At 33.3% G+C, this 17,729-nt stretch overlaps 1 pseudogene across 1 annotated transcript in view; it reads left to right on the top strand.

The window, feature by feature from the left end:
- Positions 1–2,376: 2,376 nt before the first annotated feature.
- LOC144229832 (large ribosomal subunit protein eL42-like) overlaps positions 2,377–17,729 on the top strand; it is a 32,286-nt pseudogene continuing 16,933 nt past the window's right edge. Inside the window, exons 1-2 of the transcript XR_013334619.1 lie at positions 2,377–2,415; positions 10,364–10,468. The product of XR_013334619.1 is annotated as a large ribosomal subunit protein eL42-like (transcript). The remainder of the gene's footprint in view (positions 2,416–10,363; positions 10,469–17,729) is intronic.

Genomic DNA, 17,729 nt, shown 5'->3' with positions numbered 1-17,729 from the left:
GCCCATTTGTTTTGGGGAACAATTACCAGGTAATAGGATCTATGAAGGAAAGTCACTGAGATGACATACCAAGAATATTGGATTATTTGGTGTTGGCATTTTTTAAAAAAAGGAAACTGATAGCACACAGAAGTTTCTAGAAGTTTCACATAGAAGACATTTTTTTGAACAACTGATCTTCATGATTTTTTTTTAAATGGATTCTATTAGAGATAGGTCTCAAAAGTTAAATGTTTATAGCTACTCAACCTATCTAAAGAAATTTAACACTACACTCTTCATTTAAATTGCATTTGTACAAGGTGATCCAATAAAATGTCAGATTGTACTTGATGACACTGATTTCATTTCAAGGATACCTTTTTGCTGGTTACAAATATAATGCATCTTTACAGGACAGATTTTTAACTTTCAGAGAAGAAAATAAGTAACATTCATAGGTCTACAGAGTTAGCCATGACAACAAGTTTGGTATAGTTTTAAAAACTTGTAAGTATGACATTTTATAGCTCCTGTCACCTTGATTTGCTATTAAACTAGTCAACAAATTGTTAAAAGGAATTATTTAAGATTCCATACAGAAGAAGGTGGTCTTAGCTCCCAATGTTCCTTATTTTTCACCTTCATGAATATCGGGCTAAAATTCAATAAGTTAAGTAATCCATTTAGAGTGAATTACCAGACAGAGATGCCCAATGCCCTCAGCTTCAGTGCCTTGAACTTTTTAGTATTAAAGGAGAGCCAAGGCTAGACCCATTAAAGGATATTAATTTATGTCATAATTATGTAGTTTTCCATTCAGTTTCTTCTTATACTGTCAGATTCATTAGGTATTTTGGTGTATATTATCATTTATAATAAGGAATATGTATTTGGCTTCCTAGCATAGAGCTCCTAAAACCCTTGAAATTTCCACTGGTGAGAGCTAGAGCAATAAGATGTCTTTTGTTATATTCATGAAAACTTTTAGAAAGTACCTAAGGATCAGGCTGGCTGCCAGTAGAACTTCTGATTAGAGGGTTGAAACTTTCATCCCACTCCTGACTTCCGGAGAGGGGAGAAGGCTGAATCAGTCAGTCATGGCCAATAATTTAATCAGTAATGCTTCTGTAATGAAGTACCCATAGAAACCCAAAAGGATGGGTTTGGAGAGTTACCAGGTAGGTGAATGAGATGCTTCCACGTGCCACTATGCCAGGCCCCAACTGCACAGGGACTGACGCTCCTTGGCTCAGAATCTTGCCGTGTGTCTTTTCACCTGACTGCTGGTTTGTGCCATGAATGCCCTTTGTAAAACAAAACAAAACTTAACCCAAGTCATGTGGGCTCTTCAACAAATTGGCAGAACCCAAAGACTGGGTTATGAAAACCTCTGATTTATACCCAATCTTTCAGAAACACAGATAACAACCTGGACTTAAGTTTTGTTAAGGGCAGAGCCATATTATAGGACTGAACTCTTAACCTATGGAATCTAATGGTATTTCCTGGTAGATAGTATCAGAATTGACTTGGATTGTAGGACACACAACTGCTATGAGAGAATTGTTTTGTGTTGGGAAAACCCCCCCCTCACCACTGGAATTGGGTGCAGAATCCAGTGTAATTCCAGTGTAATAAGCCTGGCTACAGCCTGCCAAATTCAGCAGGATCTTTCATTTACAGAGTTTCCACTGTATATACATGGTGTAAAATACAATACACACATATTATGTATCTCTTTATGCAAAAACATATCCATAAATACTATATATTCTATCATATATATGCATGTACATCTTTTACCTATTTAAAATTACTAAAGTCTTTCTCTACACTTTGCTTCAATTATACTTTGATAGAAGCCCAAATGACTCATTCACTACAGAATCAGAAAAGAAGGGCAGCAAATACTGAAAACAATTCCAATTCGTCAGTGTAAGTATAAGGAAAAAGAGACATAGCTAAAAAGTATCGTTGCAAGGTGAGCTACTTCAATCCTTAACAAGAGAAAGAGAAGGAGAGTGGAGCAGAGAGAGAAGAAAAGGAGAGAGAGAGAAAGAGAGAGACAGAGAGAGAGGGAGGGAGTGAGGGAGGGGGAGAAAGAGAGAGAGACAGAGAGAAAGAGAGAATCATCCAAAGGGACAAAACTGAAGCCACAAGAGTCAGTAAACCATGAGAAGCTGAAAGTGAGCCCATTTCTCTTACTTTTACTGCTTGGCAAAGACCAAGAGTTGACAGTACCTATCTGGGTTCCTGTTAAGCCAGGTGCACCTATGCCTCAGACTCTTAGTTTCCCTCTGACCTTCACAAAACTCTTAGTGTAATAATAGGTCTCTGTGTTCTTGGAATGATGTCACTAGCATGAAGCAAAGTTCCCCTTTCTAAAGATGAGACAGAGAACCAACACCAAATATCTTACAGTTTGAAAAAGTTGTAAGCTACCAGTCCTAAGTATATATTGGTATTTTTATTTCTCTTTCCATATAGCTTTATTCTATTGGTGTTTCTGTACATCCAGATTTAGTTTTCTTCTCTCATGTGCTAGTATACTGTAAACTATTTCTGTCTTGATTATTTTTTGAATAATAATAATTCAAAATAATTCTGCCGGTGACATAGCAGAACCCAAGGTTGGGCCTTGCCTCTCCATCCAGCCACAGGTACCGTGTTGTATTGTGAACAAAAGCACAGACTCTGTGGCCTAAAGAGATCCTACTTCTACTTATTCTGTTCCTTACATTTAACTTGTTTCCAATATTGTTGCTATTATAAATTAGGATGCAATAAACGCAATTTATTTTCATCTTCATGCTAAGATCTCATTATTTGAGGAATACAGTTTAGATGTGAATTAATCAGATAAACACATATTTTAAGACCTTTAATAAACATTTTATTTATATAACTTATAATTTCATCAATCTATTACAATACATACTAAACTATATTAATTAGTAATTTATATAATACATTTTATATATATAAATATATAAATATTTTTCTTCTATTCATACTTTCACAACATCTACAATTAGGATAATTTATTTTTCTCTTTTTCTAAAGTACCCTATTTTTAAATAAAATTAGTATACATTATAGTTATAATGTCCATTTAATAAGATTTAACATATACTCATAAGCTTGTTTCACATTGTCTTCTGCAGTTTCTTTTTTTGTAAGTGTTCCATATTTATGACATGGCTTTTTAAGAGCACTTTGCAAATTTAAAATTTCTGTTTCAGTTTGTTATTTACTTTAAATTTTATGTGCAATTTAAAATGCTACATAGTCAAATTGATAACTCCTTTTATGTTACATAAGGTACATTTAAGTACATTTAAACCTTGAGTTTTACATTTAAATTTTATTTTTCTTTCAAATTCTTTAGTTCTTTTAGAACTGAGTTTGCTTTTTTCTACTTATGCTAAATATATTTTCCCAGAATTATTTATTTAATAAGTGATCCTTTTTTCATTAATTCAAAACATGAATTAATTGTATCATATAATACATTTCTGCTTATGCTTTGAATTTATCATTTTTTAAAATTTTATATTATTTGTCATTTGGCCTATGTCACCAATATAAGCCAAATGCAAATTTCAAGTAGTACAAAGTCTCTCAACTACTCAAAAAATTCACATTTATATTAGTTTCTAATTTTAAAATTCATGTTTATGTATGCATGTATATATTTATTTTATCATTTGTATCTATGTATAACATATACGTAAAGTTATATAGTGAATAAATTTAGAATGGCTACATACATCAATATCTTTTCCAAAAGTATAAATTACAATTGAAAATGCATTAATACCTCAAAATAACTTGAAAGTGTTCATACTTATGTTGTATTCTCTTACCTATAAAAATTACAGATGTTTTTCCATGTATAGATACCTTGACTTTCATTTCTTTCTATAAAATTTTTCAGTGTTTATTCATATGAGAGAGAGAGGGAGAGCGTGAAAAGGAGAGGGTTTCAGGAGCGGGTCAGAGAGGGAGACACAGAATCCGAAGGAGGCTCCAGGCTCTGAGCTGTCAGCATAGGGCCCTACACAGGGCTTGAACTCACAGACTGAGATCAAGACTTGAGCTGAAGTCAGATGCTTAACTGACTGAGCCACCCAAGTGCCCCTTGACTGTTGTTTCTTAGTAGAGCTTTAAGTCCCACACCCTACCCTAAAATATAATTATGCCTATTTTGTTTTTACTTTCTTTACAGTATATGCACATTAACTGGGAAGATTCAGAGAGCACTACTCCTTGAGGAAAATGGGTATTAACCCTTAAATCCTTGCAATTTTAACAAACAAATCAACAAGAAAAGTACAAAATCATAGACTTTGATTCTCTCATTATAGGAATTTCTCAGATTGAATTGCTATGGTTAGTAGTCAAAGACACTATCTAGCAAACAAGGAAGTTAAAGTCACAACTTGGGTGCCTAAAAAGAAGTCTACGGAATCTGAGACTAGGCTTTTAGTTTTTAATCATCTTTGCTGTCATCTAGGTCTTCAAATGCTTTTTCTGTCTTTCTCTTTGTTTCTTATTTGAATACATTATTTGAGTCAACTTATACATAAAAAAAATCAAAGTGGATAATACAAATATTAGTTTAATTAAAAATATCTAAACAAACAAAAGAGTGGGGCACCTAGGTGGCTCAGTTGGTTAAGTGTCTGACTTCGACTCATGTCATGATCTCACTGTTCGTGGGTTCGAGCCCCCGCGTCCAGCTCTGTGTTGACAGCTAGCTCAGATCCTGGAGCCTGTTTCAGATTCTGTATCTCCCTCTTTCTTTGACCCTCCCCTGCTCACACACACTCTCTCTCTCTCTCTCTCTCTCAAAAATAAATAAAACATTAAAAAATTAAAACAAAAACAAGCAAAAGTTTAAAAAACAGCTAAATATACTAGGGAGTGATTATTAAACCAGCATGTGCTATGATTTCACTATATGTATTATATAAATGTTTTTGCAAAATTTCAGATGTGGCATGATATTTTTTAATTCAATTTTGAGCAAATTAAGTTGCTTCACATTTTAAATCTTGACATGCATCATCAAAAATATAGTAGTTTTAGGAAATCTAAATCAAGTTCAAATGCTCACCACATTAAGGGGATGACTCTCTGCTATATCTCCTTTGAGGTATTGCTTGTATAAACATAACATATAAAAATTATAATAGCCCATGCAGTAACTCAGCAAGTATGATTTTAATACATAGCTTTGTTATTAAATACAACATATTTTTTGAAAAATAGGTTTTATTCCTATTACTAATTGTTTTTACTTCTTTCTTTACAATTACAAACTACTTTCAAAAATGTGCCCACAATTTTCATAAAAGCCAAAGAATTAGACTGACATTTAAAAATAAGGTTTTTAGAGAAAGAAACATGAAAAGATTTAGTTTTGTGAAAAAGATTCTGTAATGATGGAAGAAATTCTTTTAGAGCTCTACTTACTCCTCTTTATCTCACCTCTTTCTTTATATTTTTGTATTACTACGTTTGCTCACACTAAATTATACCTCATGTGCTTAAAGATAGAGATTTATAAATCTCAATACAATTTTCTTCCCCTACCCCCCATCACACTCTATCTCACAAAATCATAAACATTTAGTCGTTAAATATCCTGATAAATGGAGCTAAATACTGAGAGACAAATGTAATTGAAAATATGTCTTGAGAAAAGATAGATATAGCATTTATTTTTCCTCAGATAATTCTTATACTCTTGTTTATTTTAGAAAATTTTATTAATTGTTGCATTGTCATTGGTCATTTGTAAAATTAACTTGCAATATCAGTTTTGTGTGCATGCATGTATGTATGTACAGTTTTTGTCCTGAGTGAAATAAGAAGCCATTGTACCAAAACAGAGAGAAAACATGGAGACCTCCCTATGTAACAAATATATAAAAGCACTTTTCTTCAATTTAGCTCCACAGTTGTGGAAACCATCCCCATCAGAGTCATAGGGTTCTAAGAACCATGGTGTAGCACTTAAATCTCATATATGATTCCAAACCAAAAAATTAATAATTAACCAAAAATTAGTTGGGGCGCCTGGGTGGCTCAGTCAGTTAGGGTCTGACTTCGGCTCAGGTGATGATCTCACAGATCTTGGGTTTGAGCCCCGCGTCGGGCTCTGTGCTGACAGCTAGCTCAGAGCCTGGAGCCTGTTTCAGATTCTGTGTGTGTCTCTCTCTGTCTGACCTTCCCCTGCTCATCCTGTCTCTCTCTCTCTCAGAAATAAATAAAAACATTTAAAAAACAGTTTTAAATAGTTTAAGGACAACTAACAAGTATCTGACTCTTTAGTGTTTTAATTTCAATAAAATTATAAGGTACCACATTCACTAAATTGCTTATGCTCCCTATGTTTTGTTTACCATTGAATGTTAGCCTTATTCAAACTCCTAAAAACCTCCTAATTATATACCAAGGAGGTAGTTGATAATAAAAATTCTAAAAGCATTTGGCATTTGTGGTGTTTTGGTGACATCAAGTAATATATAATATTATTGATGAAAATCATTGCTTCTCTCCAGAGCCATAGAGCCCATATCAGTACTTATTATGAAACATTTACCCAATCTGGTCCTTCACCAGAGTGGAGACAAATCAACACATTTAATTTAAAAATAAATTTCATTGAAAAAATCAAGTAAACATTATTGTGTTATTTCATAAAATCTGTGGGCATCAATGCTAGCTAACTTTTCTAAGTGTGCATTTAATTACAGGACACAAAGCAAATAAAAAATGCAATATTGTGTAAAATTGAGTAAGATAAAGCAAAAATCAAGAAATAATATAAAAGATAAATTGGTAAGGATAATATTTGTAAACTCTTAACAAGTCTGTGGGGAGAGTGGATATTAAGAGGTCTTTTTTTTCACTTTTTATTTCACTTAAAAGGTCTTTTTTCTTACATTTTTCCCTAAACTGCTCAGATTGTCAAGATAAAAAATTTCAGTGAAGTTTGTTATGTTTCTTTCTTTTTCTTATTTATTTATTTATTTTAATTTATTTTTTATTTTTTTGAGTGAGAGAGAGAGAGAGAGCAAGTGAGTGCAAGCAGGGGAGGGAGTGGGAGGAAGAATCTTAAGCAGGCTCCATGCCCAGTACTAGAGTCTGAAGCAGGGGCACGGGACTCAACCCCATGACCCTGGGATCATGACCATGCTTAACTGACTGGCTGATCCAACCAGGTGTTTTGTTTTGTTGTTTTTTTTTTTTTTTTAATTTTCTTATTACTATTCAATTTTTTCCAGTTTGTTAAGAATAAGAATATTTATTTCCATAAGAGGATGTGTGTGAGAGAGACTTTACTTTCAAAAAAATTAAATTAGCTACCCTAACTTTTGGAAAACTACATGACCTAATGAAGAAGAATATAATAAAGCTCAAAAGAACAAGGACAGGGTGCCTGGGTGGCTCAGTCAGTTAGCGTCCAACTATAGCTCAGGTCATGATCTCACAGATCGTGGGTTTGAGCCCTGCATCTGTCTCTGTGCTGACAGCTCAGAGCCTGGAGCCTGTTTCGGATTCAGTGTCTCCCTCTCTCTCTGCCCCTCCCCTGTTTATTCTGTCTGTCTGTCTCTCTCTCCCTCAGAAATAAATAAAACATTAAGAAATTTTAAAAAAAAGGAACAAAGACAAAAAAGAGAATCATGTTGACAAAATAGGTTGAAATTTGTTTTTCTCAAATCTATATATTAGAGTAGTCACTATATTGATTTTACTCTTTGGGAATTCCATTTTTAATAATGTCTGGGCAACGAACACACCAATAAACAAAACAAAGAAAAGAGTATTTCCACTGTGATTTTACATTCACTGGATAATTACCTATATATTCTGCCAACTTTGTGATAAAATGGAGAAGCTCTTTCTTCTTGGCATTGTCACTCCGGGGCAGCTTTGTCCTATATAGATACATCCATCTGTGTAAACAACCAAGTCTTTCTTTCTTTCTTCTTTTCTTTTAAACATTTTTTAGTGTTTATTTTTTGGGCGAGAGAAAGACAGAGTGCGAGCAGGGAAGGGACAGAGAGAGAGGAAGTCACCGAATCTGAAGCAGGCTCTAGGTTCTGAGCTGTCAGCACAGAGTCTGAGACTAGTTTACATTCTCAGAGCTTCCTTTCTTCCCCAAATCTCACACTTTTCCCTCAGAAAGAAGACTTTAATCAATGTATTATGTGAAGGACAACTATATTGTTGATGGCATCGTATGTGTGTTGATTGTAGTTTTTCAATGAATACTCATTATAAAGATATGCATTATAACATACAAGTGATTTCTTATATGAGGCATTAGTTAAGATAGACTGTTTAAATTTTACAGCAGTAGAGACTTCATGTATTTCCTATAGTCTTTTCTGGTTTCAATTATATCCCATAATTAAAATATTTTGCCTAAATAATTACTGACTTTAGTGTTCCTAAAACTCGTATTTGTCATTTGTTTTACTTTTAGTTCTGAAGTAGATGTTACAGATTATGTAACCAATATGCCATTTTCTAGCTTCAAGGAATTTGTTCCACTAGAAAATTCAACATAATTATTCATTGCAATCGATTAAACATTTTCCTTTTTTAAAATTTTTGAGCTAATTTTGAATCAACAAAATTTAGTATGCCCTACACACTACCAGAAATTCTGCTAGTTGCCAAGAATTGGAGACAAGAAATTTTCCAACTGTGAGCAAAAATTTTTCTTTGCTAAATTTTAAAACCATACATGGTTATTAGCTAGTAAAAAGAAAGAAATAGCCAATAACTAACGAATTTGAAGCATTTGTGTATAATTATAAAACTGTTTCATACTTTAGGATTTTCATATTCAGTGATAAAAATTAGTACACATATAAGGGGTTCCTGGGCGGTCAGTTGGTTAAGTCTCTGACTCTTGATTTCAGGCTAGGTCACGGTCTTACAGTTGGTGAGATCAAGCACCACAATGGTCTCTGTTCTGACAGCAAGGAACCTGCTTGGGACTCTCTGTCTGCCCCTCCCCTGCTAGTGCTCTCTCTCTTTCTCCTAATAAATAAATAAACTAAAAAAATTAGCATACATAAAGTAAAATAAATATAAATGTAGAACAAACACAGTAAAACTTATCAGCACATTTCTGTTTCCATTAGTTACTTATTTTGCTTATATTTTGTATATTCTGATGGGCCCCATCCTTTATTTTTTATATTAAGGTGAAATCTGGATGTAGGATTGTATTAATAAAATAGTCAAATTTACAGTATGTGTATACATAGTGTATTTTTATTAACATTGAGACACTAATTTCTCTAAGGTAAATGCTTTAATAGCATAATAATTTATATATGCTAATTTGTAAATGTTAATTTAAATAGCATAATAATTTATATAAGCTAATAATAAGGCTTTAATGCAATAATAATTGTAAAAATAAGTACCAGGAACTCTGTCAATGACAGGGCTCTTGTGGGTTAAAATAAATAATTCTACTTGTCAAATATTTTCTGTGCAGCTTTGCTGCTTACTCCTATCTTTAACTGAAGTAACAAATTGGTGTTATTCACCTGCATTTTAAGAGAGGTAACACATTGTTTAATTCATTACCTCTTAAAAATTTTTTTTTAACATTTATTCATTTTTGAGAGACAGAGAGAGACAAAGCCTGAGTTGGGGAAGGAAAAAGAGAGAGAGAGACGTAGAATACGAAGCAGGCTCCAGGCTCTGAGCTGTCAACACAGAGCTGGACGCAGGGCTCAAAACCATGGACCTGTGAGCACATGACCTGAGCTGAACTAAGATGCTTAACTGACTGAGTCACCCAGGTGCCCCAATTCATTACTTCCTAGTATACAAGTTCCTTTCAATAATTTCCCTACTCTCCCAGTTTAACAAAATAATAGTAATAGTAATAATAGCCTAAAAAATTGCATTCACATACAAGTCAAAGAACTTGGGGTAAATGAAAATAAGTTATTAGCTGCAAAATTACTGGTGTCTTCTTTTTATTACTTTAAAATATGTATCATTCGTTCATTTCTTATGCACAGCAATAAGAGAATGTATTCTTTTTTCTCCAGTATTTATGGATATTACCATTTTGAGATAGATTTCATTGTAGCAAACTAACCACAAAATCACACCAACATCTAATTTACACAGTGTATTTTGCTGTTTGATCAAAAACTAATGACGACGTATTCTTACTACTCATGTAGTTTTAGTTTGCTATAATTCTTTTCAGCATAAGCACATTCATCTTCAACCTTATAGCATCTCAGGTAAAATTTAATGGTAGTATTTGGGGTAGGATTGTTACATACCTGTAACAGTTAAAATGATAATGTGTGTATTACCTGTTTTTCAGACGCTTAAGCAACTTCCTAACCAGCTCTCTTTTGCTCCTCTGGAAAATAAGAGTAAACATCAAAGATGTTAAAACAGAATTGAAGAAAGAGAATTTTAATATAAGGTAGACCATCTACTGTTGTAAGTGAAGATTACAAACATCACAGTGTCATACCACACAAATCATAACCTAACAAGTAAATACAAACAGGTAGTTTGTTTATTAGAATCCAGAGTCCAAATGTGTTGGAGAATGAGAAGCCAGAGACACCATAAGAATGTCTTGATGGAAAGGGATCGAGCACCAAGGAACGGAAAGCAGTTCCTTTCCCAGTTCGGAAAGACGCCGGGACAGCTTGTTGTCTCTAGAAGGACAACATGTGGATGCCAGGCCAGGGATGAGAAAGTTTTGTCTGGTGCCAGATATACACCCATGACCCAGTATGGAATACACTGCAGGAGCATGACCTGCCAAGGTGCCAAATACTATGTTGTATGTGCTTGCTGTTATCAGGCAAGCAGCAAAATAAAAGAGGCTTGAGCCTGGAGAGGAGCCGAGCCTGGAGAGTCTTAGCCCCCGGCTTCTTAATTCTCTCATCACTGCAACTTTGGGACCTGTCTCTCACAAATGCATGAATAATTTTTTTTTTTTTTTAAAGGAGAGAGGGAAGGAAAACTATATTCTTAGAGTGAGGAGGACAGAAGGGAAAAAATGCAATTAAAGTAGTCTTGCAACTGAATTCAGTAAACAATCCATTCAAAAATATATTTCTAAGTCCTTGCTCAAGTAAAAATACTTTAAAAATTATATGGGGCACCTGGGTGGCTCAGTTGTTTAAGTGACCAACTTCAGCTCAGGTCATGATCTCAGGGTCTATGACCTCGGCCTGTGTCGGGCCCTGTGCTGACAGCTCCTGGCCTGGAGTCTGCTTCCGATACTGTGTCTCCTTCCCTGCGCCTCCCCTGCTGATGCTCTGTCTCACTCTGTCTCTCAAAAAATAAATAAATATTTAAAAATTGTTACAAAATTATAATTACAGGGGTCACCTGGGTGACTCAGTTAGTTGAATGTCTGACTCTTGATTTCAGCTAAGATCATGTTCTCAGGGTCACAGGATTGAGCCCCGTGTCAGGCTCAGAGCTGAACATGGGGTCTGCTTGGGATTCTCTCTGTCTCTCTCTCTCTCTCTGTCTCTCTCCCTGAGTTGTGCTCTTTCTCTCTCTAAAATAGTAAAATATATATATTTACATAATTTATACAGTAATATTTAGAAATTAGAAATAACAAAATTCCATTGTATATGAAATACTTTTACAAAAACAGAATAAGTTGTATTTATATTTGTATATGTATAAATATATACTTAGTAATAAAAATTTACAAATTTTTAGCTCAATTTATTGATGAATAATTTATATACTATAAAACTCATCCTTTTTACTGTGTATTCTTATATTTTAAAACATAATCTTCAGTCTAATACTCTCCCAACTGAGCCTTTCGGTTGATTTGTATTTTGTGAATGAGGTATACAGCACGTAATCACCATCATAGTCAAGATAGAGAGCAGGTCCATAGTCCCATCAAATTTCTTCATGCACTTAATAGTCAATCCCCCCAAACTCATTCACCTCAGCTCCTGAGATATGCTGATTTCTTTATGATCTTTGCTTTTTATAAACTTTCTTTTAATTCTGATTTTATTATACATGTTTTGAGGTGTGTAATAGTATTCCAAATTAAATTTAAGTACCAAAATGCTCTTTAAAAATATGAAAGTTTGGGGCATCTGGGTGGCTTGATCGTTAAGCATCTGACTTCAGCTCAAGTAATGATTTCACAGTTTATGAGTTTGGGTCCCAAGTCAGGTAAGCTTTGCATCTGGTGAGCCCCGCTTCTCTCTCTCTCTCTCTCTCTCTCTGCCCCACCTGGGATTCTCTCTCTCTGCCCCTCACTCACTTGCATCCTCTCTCTTTTTCTCTCTCTCTCTCAAAAAAAAATGTATCTTTCTCACTATATAAAACTTTTCCTCAGATTCTTGTTTTATATTCACAATGTATAAGTATATGTTTTGTGTGTTTCCTTTGACCAACAAGAGTAGCAAGTTGACATGCACCTAGAAATAACATTTTATTGTTTTCTTCTCTAATTTATGACCATAAGTTTGAAAAGTCTCTCTTTTACAGATTAGAGATTTTCATTTTCAGATCAACCATTTAAATATTGTTTCTTTATAAATTTTCATTATTATTCTAATATTTTCTCTTATTTTATTATACTTCTTATGTCACACATGAGTTTTCTGAGAATTTCCCAGTGCCCTTTTATTTTATAATTTTAATCATCATATTTCTTCAAATGTTATATTTGAAAATGTTACTAAACTAAGGTTTTTTCCTGAAAAAAATTCTTTCATAATTTTAAGTTACACTGGCAATTCTTTTTCAGTATCAATAATTTTGAAATCTGGAATTAAATGGTTGAAAGCATTGAAAATCAGATGCTTTCTAAATTTGATGGCAATGAAGGTGAAAATCTTCAATTTAAACCTGATAAAGCTGAGGCCCAGAGAGAATGTTATTCTCAGATAGCACAGATATAATTAACAAACCATGTATGGAGGATTCATAATTTACATTTTTTTCATAAATTTACATACATTAGAGAGAACAGTAGAGTTTGTATTAGGATATCCATGATCTAATAATTGATTTGCTACTAACTATGTGAGATTCTATGTCATTTAGCCCCTATGTGTTTCTTGTCCCTCTGACAATAAATAGGTTCCCAATGATCCCTCCTATTGCTAAAATATTCCCTTTATACAAATCCTTTGAAATTTATTATATTAAAAAATAGCCATGTGTCTATGCACGAGATGGCCTATCAAGGTGACAAGATTTTTTTTTACTACAAGCTTCTATGATGTTACCTATATTTCTGACAAAACTTAACAGAATAAACTAAATATGAACAAAGTTCACCTAGTTTTATTTATATATTCTTAACTTTTACATTATAAAATTCTCAGCAATATGAACAAAACAGCAGTAATCCAGCAAATACATAATAGTCATTCTTCTTGTATTTCCAATGAGATTCCATTGGACACACTAATTATGAATATGAATCCCTATAATACAATACTTCTTGTTAACCATTACTATAATGTCCATTACAGTTTATTTTCTGATAGATTTTTTGTTAATAATTTAATTTGTCATGTTTCAAAGATTTTTGTCATGCATGAACTTCTAGTGAACAATTATTTTAGGTAACATTTTTAAGTACTGATGACAGACACTAATAAATAACTTCTAAATATTTATTCACTTATTTAATTATATACACAGTAAACTTTACGCACACACACACACCACAATGTAGCTTTCAAGGCATAAAAAGCACAGTGAAAATATTCATTGTGACATGTAAAACCAACTTCAAAACACTGCTATTGTTATTCTTTTGTGAAAAGTATCAAAACATGCTTTCCTATTAAGTACAAAAACATCAAGCTTTAAAACGTACAGAGCAGGATTAATAGGAAACTTGTGGAAGGGAATTTTGATTATTTGTTAATTAAACTGTAATCAATGCTAAATTATATCCAATTTGATTTATTCCACAAATAGAAATTCTTCATAAACTCATATGTATATTTTATTTAATAAGTTTATTAGTAGATTTTAAAGGTAGTCAGTCAACAATATATTTGAAGAATAAAACCACTGTTTAAAGAAATATTTCAAGTTGTAATAGGATTGTCTTATGGGAGTATGTGCCTGTCTGTGTGAAAATAAAAGGGAGGTTAAATTCAGAACTATTGGATCAACTTCCCATTTTGTAAGAAGCCTGTGGAATTCATTTGAGCATGTACCTGCCTAAGATGTCAAAGAAATATGAGATATGGCATTTTAGCTTTATTTGTAGATAAAACATAGAAATTCAAAGAAATGGAAATATATATTTGCTAGTGTTATAGAAATTGTATTTCCCAAAAAGTTTTGTTTGCTATCATTTTAAAGAAAACAAAAAAACTGATTTGATCTGTTTACTGAAATGAATTCCCTAAGAGCTTTTCCTTTAAAGGAAATAAAAATTTCTTTGTTGTTAAGGGAAAAATAACAAAATGTTTGCATTCAAATAAAGACAACAAATCTCATAAGTTTATATTAAATGGAATTATATATAAATGCTTTTCACATGCAGGAACATGATTTCACAAATAAATTCATTTTTTAATGTTTATCTATTTATTTTGAGAGTGAGAGAAAGGAAGAGAGAATGTGAGTGGGGAAGAAGCAGAGAGAGAGAATCCCAACAAGGTTTCATGCTGTCAATGCAGAGCCCGACATGGAGCTCGATTCCACAAACTGTGAGTTCATGACCTGAGGCAAAGTCAAGAGTCAGATGTTTAACTGAATGAGCCACCCAGGTGCCCCACAAATAAATTAATTTTTAATTACAGTTGTGTAAGTTAAAATGTTGACTCTTAAAAGACAAAACCTGATTTTCATATCATTTTGAATATTATATTTTTGAATATATCCTTTGCATAAAAGTTAAGGTAAAATGTTGATATCTGCAAACTTGTATAAAAACACATCTAATTAATAATACCAAATGTTTCATTAATTTTTTAATATCCCTTATGATTTTTAGAAATATGGACATTTCATCAAAAGAAAACAGTTTATAGGCAATTTCCAAGTTACCAGTGGTTGTTTTAAAACTATCATTTTAAAATCAGTTACTATCAAAGACAATACATTTTTTCAGGGGCGCCTGGGTGGCTCAGTCGGTTGAGCGTCCAATTTTGGCTCAAGTCATGATCTCATAGTTGGTGGGTTTGAGCCCCACGTCGGGCTCTGTGCTGACAGCTCAGAGCCTGGAGCCTGCTTCAGATTCTGTGTCTCCCTCTCTCTCTGACCCTGCCCTGCTCACATTGTCTCTCTCTGTCTCAGAAATAAATAAAAACATTAAAAATAAATAAATAAAATACCTCAAAAAAACAATATGTCTTTTAAATGTCAGGTATTTTGAGGTATGATTGTTTCTATACCCATGCAGCTGAATGTATCTAGAATAACACACCCCCACATGCTGGGTGATAGCCCTTAAGTTCCTGCTCGCTAGCCTGAAGCAAGTCATTAATGCTTCATCACAGTTATCCTACACTTTTTTGTCCGAATCTCCTAAATGAATATTTCGCATATTCCACTCACTCCTCCAACTGAAATCCATTTTCACTTCCAGCTGACAAAAAAGCCACTTCCTCAGACTTCCACCATCACTAACATCCAACTGCCAATATCACTCTGCATTGGACAAGTTTATGGGGCACAATTCATTCTTTTTGTAAACAATGAATGCCACTCACTAGAACAAAGTTCCAACAGAATATACGGTTAAAGATGTACCCTGGAGTTGTGCGATTGGCACTGCTGCCTAACAATTTTTGTGCCCATAGACTCTTGATCATGAGTCATACCATATTTAATCTTGCTCTTCTCTAAATCCAACCCCATCACTTCTTACATATTCAAAAAACAACTGAATCAATTCTCTTTTCTCCTTCCTATTTCACCAAGTTTTTATGTTCTGCAAGATATGTCCATCTTTTCTGTGGGGAAAAAACCCACAGCTTTCTCATGATCATCCCTTTCCCAACATGCATGACTTATTTCTCTAATCCTCTTTGTAGAAAGTCTCTAAAAAGATCCTCTCTACGTGTCGTCTCTGATTCTCTCAACCTTTTCAGTAGAATTTGCACTGCCATGCCTCAATCCAAAACTGTTCTTGCCAACCCACAGTCTGCCAAATAAAATGTTCATTTACCAGTCTTTATTTTACTTTATCATTGACAGAATTTTAAAAACATAAATTCTTTTTCCTTCTTGGAATATATTACTTGGATCTCGGGTCACCACATCCTATTATTTTGCCTACCACTCACTAAATTATCCCTTCTAGGTCTCCTTTCCTGGTTTGTCCCCTTTTTTTTTTTTCTCATTTCTCCCTGTTGAATGGTGGTAGAGCTCGGTTCTTGATTTTCTTCTCATTTCTATCTACATTCATTCATTTGATGATGATATATAGGTTCTTGCCTTTGACTGTAGTCTGTAAATATGTCAATGACTACCATATTTGTGCCACCAGCCAGCAAAAATCTATGCTCCTCATTTTATCATTACTAAAAATACAATTCAAAGATACCTTATAAAAAAACACTCTGAATGACATGCCAAATGTATTCTAAATTAGTTGATTATTTCAAATTTACGGCTATTATCATACTTAACATATGCTATTTCTACTACCGGACATCTCAGATTAAAATGTCATAAACTCATGCACTAAATTGTCCCATTTCTGCCATCTTTGTCATCTCAGGCAAGTCTATCCTTCCAGATGCTGAAGACAGTGACTTTGGAAAGATGCTTAATTCATTTATTTTTCTCAAAGACACTTGTAATCTGTTTATAAATCTATAAATCCTGTTAATTCTACCTTCAAAATAATATAAAAACTAATTACTTTTCATTATTCCTACTCAATTCTACTCACTTCAACTTCTCCAAGATACTGACATCTGCCCTCACAGTACTGCATCGGCATCCTCATTTGTCACCCTGAATCTACACTTTCTTTGTTTTCTTCTCAAACCCCAGCTATAGTGATTATGTCACTCCTCTGCCTCAAAGTCCTTCATTTGCTTTTTGTATTCATCGAGTAATGGTCAAACTCCTTAAAATAACAGATGTATACAAGAACTGACTTTTAGTTAGAAAATGTCATGTATTCAGTGTCATTCAGTTTATTTTAAAATGTAAAAGTAAATTTTAATATAGAGCACAAAAGTAAAACAAATGTAAAATCTAATTATAAAATTAGAGGCACAAAATACTATATAAAGTGATATCATAACATCTTTAAGATAAAGGTCCTTATTACAGACACTTCAGATGAATAATAAGATGGTTTTGCTGACCGTTCTAGTGATCAAGTTCCCAGGTTGTATTTCATTATCTATAATAAATTCCATAATCCCTCAGGTTGCCTTAACACTGGGTTTTTATATATTACATTTCAATAACTCAGAGAAACCAACAAAACTGATGCAATTCTAAGAAATGAAATGCTAACACATAAATTTTTAAATTATATTCAAAGAAAACATATCATATCAAAACATATCATAACCAACTATGAATTATCCCATAAATGCAAGGCTATTTTTACATGACATAATATGGTCCCAAGCCAAATATCTAAATAAATGTAACAAAGACATGAACAAAAGAAGCATATGAAGTATACTTGCTTCTATACATACAAATTTAAGTAATTATGTTATTCAACTGTACCATGGAGATTTTGT

The sequence above is a fragment of the Crocuta crocuta genome, unplaced genomic scaffold (assembly GCF_008692635.1).
Source record: "Crocuta crocuta isolate KB4526 unplaced genomic scaffold, BGI_CrCroc_1.0 scaffold517, whole genome shotgun sequence".
NCBI lineage: Eukaryota > Metazoa > Chordata > Mammalia > Carnivora > Hyaenidae > Crocuta > Crocuta crocuta.
This window is presented reverse-complemented; position numbering and strand designations above follow the sequence as displayed.